At 43.6% G+C, this 10,208-nt stretch overlaps 1 pseudogene across 1 annotated transcript; it reads right to left on the bottom strand.

Annotated features, from left to right (window-relative positions):
- Window positions 1-2,610: 2,610 nt before the first annotated feature.
- On the bottom strand, window positions 2,611-7,888 carry LOC110537297 (phosphatidylinositol-3,5-bisphosphate 3-phosphatase MTMR8-like; annotated as a pseudogene). The gene is made up of 9 exons (XR_016484968.1): window positions 7,712-7,888; window positions 6,541-6,663; window positions 6,086-6,247; window positions 5,814-5,923; window positions 5,590-5,718; window positions 5,312-5,444; window positions 5,080-5,212; window positions 4,789-4,898; window positions 2,611-4,649 (listed from the first exon to the last, which is right to left on the bottom strand). The product of XR_016484968.1 is annotated as a phosphatidylinositol-3,5-bisphosphate 3-phosphatase MTMR8-like (transcript).
- Between the last annotated feature and the right edge of the window lie 2,320 nt (window positions 7,889-10,208).

The following is a 10,208-nucleotide window of genomic DNA, read 5'->3' as shown; positions in this document are numbered from 1 at the left end:
AACAACCTCCACTCATCCCTGTCAAATGCTCCCTGAAACACTTCAGCAAGCAGGCCTTTCTAATCGACCTGGCCGGGGTATCCTGGAAGGATATTGATCTCATTCCGTCAGTAGAGGATGCCTGGTTATTTTTTTTAAATGTCTTCCTCACCATCTTAAATAAGCATGCCCCCTTCAAGAAATTTAGAACCAGGAACAGATATAGCCCTTGGTTCTCTCCAGACCTGACTGCCCTTAACCAACACAAAAACATCCTATAGCGTTCTGCATTAGCATTGAACAGCCCCCGTGATATGCAACTTTTCAGGGAAGCTAGAAACCAATTTACACAGGCAGGTAGAAAAGCCAAGGCTAGCTTTTTCAACACAAACTCAAAAAAGTTATGGGACACTGTAAAGTCCATGGAGAATAAGAACACCTACTCCCAGCGGCCCACTGCACTGAAGATAGGAAACACTGTCACCACCGATAAATCCACTATAATTGAGAATTTCAATAAGCATTTTTCTACAGCTGGCCATGCTTTCCACCTGACTACCCCTACCCCGGTCAACAGCACTGCACCCCCCACAGCAACTCACCCAAGCCTTCCCCATTTCTCCTTCTCCCAGTCCAGTCAGCTGATGTTCTGAAAGAGCTGCAAAATCTGGACCCCTACAAATCAGCCGGGCTAGACAATCTGGACCATTTCTTTCTAAAATGATCTGCCGAAATTGTTGCCACCCCCATTACTAGCCTGTTCAACCTCTCTTTCGTGTCGTCTGAGATTCCCAAAGATTGGAAAGCAGCTGCGGTCATCCCCCTCTTCAAAGGGAGGGACACTCTTGACCCAAACTGCTACAGACCTATGTCTATTCTACCCTGCCTTTCTAAGGTCTTCGAAAGCCAAGACAACAAACAGATTACCGACCATTTCGAATCCCACCATACCTTCTCTGCTATGCAATCTGGTTTCAGAGCTGGTCATGGGTGCACCTCAGCCACGGTCAAGGTCCTAAACGATATCTTAACCGCCATCGATAAGAAACAATACTGTGCAGCCGTATTCATTGACCTGGCCAAGTCTTTCGACTCTGTCAATCACCACATCCTCATCGGCAGACTTGGTTTCTCAAATGATTGCCTCGTCTGGTTCACCAACTACTTCTCTGATAGAGTTCAGTGTGTCAAATCGGAGGGTCTGTTGTCCAGGCCTCTGGCAGTCTCTATGGGGGTGCCACAGGGTTCAATTATTGGACCGACTCTCTTCTCTGTATACATCAATGATGTCGCTCTTGCTGCTCTGATCCACCTCTACGCAGACGACACCATTCTGTATACTTCTGGCCCTTCTTTGGACACTGTGTTAACAGCCCTCCAGGCGAGCTTCAACGCCATACAACTCTCCTTCCGTGGCCTCCAATTGCTCTTGAATACAAGTAAAACTAAATGCATGCTCTTCAACCGATCGCTGCCTGCACCTGCCCGCCTGTCCAACATCACTACTCTGGACGGCTTGGACTTAGAATACGTGGACAACTACAAATACCTAGGTGTCTGGTTAGACTGTAAACTCTCTTTCCAGACCCACATCAAACATCTCCAATCCAAAGTTAAATCTAGAATTGGCTTCCTATTACGCAACAAAGCATCCTTCACTCATGCTGCCAAACATACCCTTGTAAAACTGACCATCCTACCAATCCTTGACTTCAGCGATGTCATTTAAAAAATAGCCTCCAATACCCTACTCAATAAATTGGATGCAGTCTATCACAGTGCCATCTGTTTTGTCACCAAAGCCCCATATACTACCCACCACTGGCTGGCCCTCGCTTCATTCTCGTCACCAAACCCATTGGCTCCAGGTCATCTACAAGACCCTGCTAGGTAAAGTCCCCCCTTATCTCAGCTCGCTGGTCAACATAGCAGCACCCACCTGTAGCACGCGCTCCACCAGGTATATCTCTGGTCACCCACAAGACCAATTCTTCCTTAGGTCCTTCCAGTTCTCTGCTGCCAATGACTGGAACGAACTACAAAAATCTCTGAAACTGGAAACACTTATCTCCCTCACTAGCTTTAAGCACCAGCTGTCAGAGAAGCTCACAGATTACTGCACCTGTACATAGTCCATCTATAATTTAGCCCAAACAACTACCTCTTTCCCTCCTGTATTTATTTATTTTGCTCCCCATTATTTCTCTCTCTACTTTGCATATTCGTCCACTGCAAATCAACCATTCCAGTGTTTTACTTGCTATATTGTATTTACTTCACCACCATGGCCTTTTTTTGCCTTTACCTCCCTTATCTCACCTCACTTGCTCATGTAACAGTATAACTTTAGACCGTCCCCTCTCCAATACCCGGGCGCGAACCAGGGACCCTCTCATAGTAGAATAAAGAATAGAGTAAAATAGAGTAAGAATAGAATAGAATAAAATAGAGTAATGATAATAGAGCATTAGGGCAATAACTAGGGTTGCAACGGGCTGTAACTTTTCCGGAAATGTTCCATGGGAAGCTAAGCCCGGGAAATGTGGGAATTTTGCTTAAATTCATCAAAAAAGTTATAAGCTAACAGTGAACCTGTCATGTTTGTAAAACAAAGGAGACCAAGGTGCAGAGTGGTATGCATACATTCTTCTTTATTATTATGAATACACATTGAACAAACTAACAAACTAACAAAACGAACCGTGAAGCTATATGAATAGTGCAGACAGGCAACTAAACATAGAATAAGATCCCACAAACACCAAAGAGAAATGGCTACCTAAATATGATCCCCAATCAGAGACAACGATAAACAGCTGCCTCTGATTGGGAACCATATCAGGCCACCATAAACATACAAATCACCTAGACAATACAAAACCCCTAGACAATACAAAAACTAGCGTACCCACCCTAGTCACACCCTGACCTAACCAAAAAGTAAAGAAAACAGAGATATCTCAGGCCAGAGCGTGACAGTATCCCCCCCCCCCCCCCCCCCCCCCCAAAGGTGCGGACTCCCGGCCGCAAACCTGAACCTATAGGGGAGGGTCTTGGTGGGCATCTACCCTCAGTGGCGGCTCTGGTTCTGGACGCCGCCCCTGCCCCTCTTTACGCTGATCCCTCCGCCTTTGTAGAACCGGACCATGGATCATCGCCGGAGGCTCTGGACTACGGATCATCGCTGCATCGCCGGAGGCCTCGGACTGGGAACCGTCTCCGTAGACCCCGGACTGCGGACCGTCGCCGTAGACCCCGGACTGTGGACCGTCGCCGGAGGCCCCGGACTGCGGACCGTCGCCGGGAGCTCCGGAATGGGGACCGTCGCCGGGAGTTCCGGACTGGGGACCGTCGCCGGGAGTTCCGGACTGGGGACCGTCGCCAGAAGCTCCGGACTATGGAGGCGCACTGGAGACCTGATGCGTGGTGCCAGTACTGGTGGTACCGGGCTGAAGACACGCATCTCAGGGCGAGTGCGGGGAGGAGGCACAGGACTTACTGGACTCTGGAAGCGCACTAGAGGCCTGGTGCGTGGGACCGGTACAGGTGGCACCGGGCTGGTGACACGCACCTCAGGGCGAGTACGGGAAGCAGGCACAGGACGTACTGGACTGTGGAGGCGCACTGGAGATCTGGAGCGTAGAGCTGGCACAATGCGTCCTGGCTGGATGCTCACTTGAGCCGACAAGTGCGGGGCGCTAGCACAGGATGCACTGGGCTGTGCAGACGCACCGGAGACACAGTACGCAGAGCCGGCGCAGGATATCCTGGTCCAATGAGGTGTACTGGAGACCAGGAGCGCTGAGCCGGCACCATCCGTCCTGGCTGGATGCCCATTCTAGCCCGGCAAATGCGAGGAGTTGGAATAGAGCGCACCGGGCTATGAATGCGAACTGGAGACACCGTGTGCATCACTGCATAACATGGTGTCTGACCAGTCACATGCTCCCCGCGGTAAGCACGAAGAGTTGGCTCAGGTCTCCAACCTGACTCAGCCAATCTCCACATGTGCCCCCCAAAAAAAATGTTTTATTCGGGCTGCCTCTCGTGCTTCCGTGCTAACCGTGTCCCCTCATATCAGCGCAGGAGGAACGGCGACATCTCCCCCTGCTTCCATGGCAGGCGATCCTTTCCTGCCAATATTTCCTCCCACGTCCAGGATCCTTTACCGTCCAAAATCTCGTCCCATGTCCATGATGTCTGCTCCTCCTGAACACGCTGCTTGGTCCTTTTATGGTGGGTTCTTCTGTCACCAAGGTGCAGCGTGGTATGTGTACATTCTTCTTTATTAAATAGAATAAACATAGAATAATAGAATAAACACTGAACAAACTAACAAAATAACTAAACGAACCGTGAAGCTATATGAATAGTGCAGACAGGCAACTAAACATAGAATAAGATATTTCCCCAAATATAATTCCTAGATTTAGTAGATAATAACTGTGCAGTCCAGCACACAAATACTCATATTGTCAAGATACTGTTAGTAAACCAGACTGTTCTCATCATGAGTCCCTTGATGGTCTGATAGAAGAGGTCCAAGAGGATTCTGGCCAGAGAGCACACCTGGGCTGTGCGATCCCAGCCATCTGAGCAGTGCACAAGCACGCTAGCCTTCTCCTCAGCCACAGCCTTAGTAGAGACTAGGGATAGCTCAGAACCACATGCTAGAGTAAAAAGTAGATGCAAACATGATCATTTGGGGGTTTTAATACATTTTTTCACAGGTTATAGATACCTAATAAGAATGTTTAATTCAAACATAGCAACACAAAGGAGATGGCTACATGGAAGGATGTCTATTACCTTAGCTAGAAACACTCCAGCATCCATCACAGCCTTGATGTGACGCAGCCAACCAGAATTCTCCAGTCCCGTCAAGTAGTCACTCATTGTTGGAGACTTCATAGCACACACTGAAAACAGACAACTAGGCACCTTATAAACTGGAGGCTTTGTTAAGCATGAACTTTGCCTCGTCTTTTCATGCTGCAAAATGACTTGAGTTTTACACACAAGTATATGATTAATAAATAAAAACCACTACACCCAAAGATTATGGTTCACCCCTTTTTATGTGAGACCAATGATAGTAACCTTCTAGAAGCTTCTGCAGGCTGTTTCTCATGACATGGATATTCTCGATGCCCACAAACTGAAAGCGGATGTTTGACTAGTTGTCCTCTTTCTCGTATTCCTTCCCTGCTGCTCTATTGGCCATGGCATTAAACTTGAAATAAAAGAAAGGCAGGACAGTTTGGGTTAGGGTTGAGCAAAATACAACAGAGGGGAAATTAGCAATACATTTATCTTAAAATGTGGTTCTTACCTTAGGTCTGGTATCCACCATACATGAAGGTGCTTTTGGGATTAGCCCAGCTGATTGCCTGTAGCATCGCCTCATCTTCTACACATCAAACAGTTAACCCAGACAGGGGCTGGCTACAACGGCAAATGGCAGCCTGGTATGTGAGAGGAAAACCAGAACAGCGTCACCATGAAGTGCATTTGGAATGCCTTTGTAATCATTAACATATACTGTAAGTATAGCATGAGCAGAGATGAGTCGCTGACCCTTGCATGAAATAAAGGAGAGTCTGAACTTACATTTCTTCGCTTGTGGAAGTAGGAGAGAGTAGGAATGCACCCTCTGCTCCTGAATTTGGCACTCCCCAAGACTGTGCCCTTGCTTGCAGTTTTAGGAATGCCCAGTTCTGAGTGATATGTGCTGCAAAGCTAAGCAATCCATCAGAGGGAACAAAACATTTATGACTATAACAATAGCCATGAAAACATGTGCATAGAATTTAATTGAGAATTGGTCAATTTACCTCATAGTTCTTGTTGAATTCTGTCATTTCCCAAAACTCGTTGGGCAATCCCATTCTTTTGAAATTCATGGCTGAGTCAAAGCCCCAACCATGTCTTCTCTCATCTTCGTCTTGTTTTGGGTTGTAAAGAAAAAAATACAAATCATCCACTTGCCTTATAAAAAAGCCCAATGTTATTGTAGGTAAGAATTTGATGAATATTCACAATGATCACAATCTTGTTTTCTCCAAAGTGTAATGTTAAAGGAGAGTTGATCTGGAACTGTAAGTACCTGGTTGGGAGAGTTTGAGCAGGGACTGATACACATTCTGGCAGTCCCCCCACTGGGAATGACAAAGTGAGCCACATGGAAATTCTTGCAGGAAATGTGAAGCGGGCATCCTGTGGCTGTAAGAGGGAGTTTCTCTACTGTAGCTATGAGATGGTGTAAAACCTGGTTATGAGTGAAACAAAAACTATTAATCTTGAGTCCTGGCTTTTAAGTCTCTTACCCCTACCACTTCAAAGTTGGCAGAAACCTGGATAAGTGTAGGCGTAATCAGTGTGGCACCACTCCTCCTACCAAGGGGCATGGTTGCTTACACACCAACTAAGCGTACATCTATCCAGTGCCTTCATAGCTGTGAACATCAAAGGGGTACATGGTTTTAGAAAGGGCCAGGGGTGTTTTCATAGCACATACATTGGTTCTCACCCCTTGCCATGATATCTGAACAAATGTCATACCCATGTTTCCTTGCGAGTGTTACAGGATGTCTCCACAAAGATGAGATGGGTTCCTGTGAGATAGAGAGTGCCAGTGGCTGGCTTCTTTGCAGTGTATCACTCTAACAATTTCACTTCTTCCACCTGTCATTTCAAATAAAAATATATATATATTAGGCCAGATTGAGGTTCACAGTCAGTTCTCTGAAAAACAAATATCAGCAGGTGAATGAATGGCTGAGAAATATTTCCAAGTACAGGAAATCCTGGAGACCTAGAGGTTCCAACACAGGGATCACAGACAGAACAATGAGCCAGATATTTCCCCAGATGCATAAGTGTGAAGCATCCATGTTTCCACTCACTACTACCAAATATGGTAATGAGGAAGCCCAGTGGCCAGCAGTGGTAGAAGATGATTACTGGCTGACATTATGCAAATGTTCTCATCAATAAAACATTTGATCTCAAAACTGTACTTTTCTGTTCCCAAAACTAGAATCTGTTACAAACAGAGTGGACTAAGTTTGGTAGATGTTACCCTTTGCCAAAGCAATAAAATGTAGTCAGTCCTTCATTGTAAATCAGAATTTGTTCTTCACACACACACGCGCACACACACACACACACACACACACACACACACACACACACACACACACACACACACACACACACACACACAGAACAGTGAGATACATTACATTTCTCTGAAGTGAGATACATTTTGCTCTGAAGTGAGCATGTGTAATAGAGTAGCTGTTCCCTAATGGAATATGCAAATTCATGCTAGAACACTCCAAGGGATCTCGCTAGCTCGTGCTTGGCTCTGCCCCCGGTCCTTGCTGGTTCTTCCCACTAGGACTAATTTGTTCTCATTGGACTCGACAGGTCGTTGTCTACCTTGGGTTAGTTATACATTATTTGCAGGGATGTCATTTAGTTAACTAGCTTGTAGTGACTGTGTTAGTCTCATGAAACCCAGAGCCATGTATTTCTAATACATTTCTCTGATGACACAGCTAGCAAGCTACTAATTTAAACCAGTGCCCAAACGGCTATAACATACTTAATAGTTAGCTAAATCAAAGAACGAGTAGACGACTCAGTTAATGCTCCCCTAGGAAATTGAACAAGTTATACTGGCTAGTGAAGTTAATGTTCGCGTAGTTGCAAGCTAGTGGTCACTTACCTTTGGCGTTAAAATGTGCTCCATTGTCCTATGCCGAGAAATGGATGCTGGTCTAAACCAGATACATTTTTTCACAGCTAGTTTTTTCTTATAGTCTTTTGCCATTTCCCGAGGAAACGATTTTGCACGTTAAGCAATTTTGTGTCCCCGCCGAGCAAAAAACGGTGGATGCGTTCCAGGTCGCCTTATTTGTGGGGAACTGTAGACGATGAATTAAGGCTGCGTTTACACAGGCAGCCAATTCCGATATTTTTCCACTAATTGGTCTTTTGCCCAATCACACCAGCCCTGATCTGATTGATCAAAAGACAAATTAGTGGAATAAGATCAGAATTGTCCTGCCTGTGTAAACGCAGCCAAAATTCGTAAAATTTGACAAGGTTGCCGCTTTCAAATCCATGCAGCCATGCTGCCAGCTATATTTTGCTGCGGTAGGAAAATGTATACAGGAAAATATACCCCTATCACGCACACCGGCATTATTTGGTGTGCCTTTAAACAGCATGTCTGGACATTGCATGCACTTGCTGAGACTGCTTATTGGCTTGTTCAAACACCCATAACACTTTATTATGTTTTGTGTCTGTTTGCTCTAATTTTAGCAAGGGTAAAATACCAACATTGTGCTGATATGAGATATTATTGTACGGGTATTAGTAATTTCAATTATATGAAATACAACACTTGATTAAACCATAAGAACACACAAAGAACATATCCTAAAGCTTTCATTAACAATGTTGACAAAAGGTTATTAATGCATTCATGGAATATCACTTACTGTATTAGAACGTCAAGATGGATATTCTTATTATCATGGGGGCCTTTTTCCTAACCATAACCTAATTCTCCTAACCTGCTATGTTAATTCTCCTAACCTGCTACGAAAAGGCAATTTTAACATAAACTGTACTCTATCTAGTCAAACCCGTTAGGGTGAGGTGTTGCAGGGTGGCCCATGATTTGCCTAATTACTTGGGAGGCCCCCCATTGATAGCCCTATTATCATCTGAACGACTCTTTTACTTACCTTTTACTTACCTGATAACTGAGAAAATGTCATTGCTGATTGAAAAAGAATACAATTTAGGGCATTGATTGTCCTTTTGTCAAAATAATCACAAATAAAACAACCTGTTGAATTAGTGAATCTGAGTAAATTTACCTTGGGGAGCTCTGTTGCTAATTTATTACACCAGATTTGTTATATTCTCATAATATATTTGAGTGAAAGAATTTAGTGAATGCTAGTACATGCTTTAAAGTCTAAATGATTCTTCATAGTCCTCAACTACTTTTATTTCAATTTAATTTATAATACTGACTTAACTTTAAACCTGAGAGAATGCTCTAAACCTGGAGAATCCTGGTCATGTCATCATGTTATTAGCAGAGATTAGGTATAGCACAAAGAGAGTAAATTGCAATTGTCTAAAGTGCCTTCCAATTAGCATTCAACAAACAATGCCAGCCAGTTTAGGGTTTGTGATGCTAATTCAGCAAGCTTGTTTCACGGAGGCTGACTTGCTAGTAATGGCCCTTAGCGTTGCAATGGATTTCAGTGATATGGCATATAGGAGATGTATTTTTTCTCCCTGCTCTTGTCTGATAAATATGAATGTGGAGGTTAGGTGCTTATATACAGTGGTGTAAAGTACTTAAGTAAAAAATACTTTAAAGCACTACTTAAGTCGTTTTTTAGGGTTTCTGTACTTTACTTTGCTATTTATATTTTTGACAACTTTTACTTCACCACATTCCTATAGAAAATAATTAACTTTTTACTCCATACATTTTCCCTGACACCCAAAAGTACTTGTTACATTTTGAATGCTTAGCAGGACAAGAAAAGTGTCCAATTCACACGCTTATCAAGGTAACATCCCTGGTCATCCCTACTGCCTCTGATCTGGCAGATTCACTAAACACACATGCTTCGTTTGTAAATTATGTCTGAGTGTTGGAGTGTGCCCCTGGCTTTCCATAAATAAAATGAATACAAAAATGGGACATCTGGTTTGCATAATATAAGGAATTTGAAATTATTTGTACTTTTACTTTTGACACTTTAGTGTATTTTAGCAATTACATTTACTTTTGATATTTAAGTATATTTAAAACCAAATACTTTTAGACTTTTACTCAAGTATTATTTTACTGGGTGACTTTCACTTTGACTTGAGTAATTTTCTAATAAGGTATCTTTACTTTTACTCAAGTATGACTTCTGGGTACTTTTTCCACCACTGCTTATATAAGGACATAAAAAATGTATTGTATCTTGACTGCTATCAATAAGAAACCTGTCACTTTATTATTGCAATACAGCAACAACATTTGATTAGGATAGCTAGGTGTTTGATTTCAAAGTTTGATATTATTCAATTGACCTGACTTCTGTTTATTATTGAGAAAGCATATACAAAACAACGTCACTTGGCTACAGCTCATTAGGTAAATGGGAATACAGCACTTCTCCGGGTGTGGTACAGATAGT

Source organism: Oncorhynchus mykiss, chromosome 12 (assembly GCF_057628025.1).
Source record: "Oncorhynchus mykiss isolate SJ-2025 chromosome 12, ASM5762802v1, whole genome shotgun sequence".
Lineage (NCBI taxonomy): Eukaryota > Metazoa > Chordata > Actinopteri > Salmoniformes > Salmonidae > Oncorhynchus > Oncorhynchus mykiss.
Note: the sequence above shows the minus strand (reverse complement) of the source record. Positions and strands in the feature narration are given on the sequence as shown.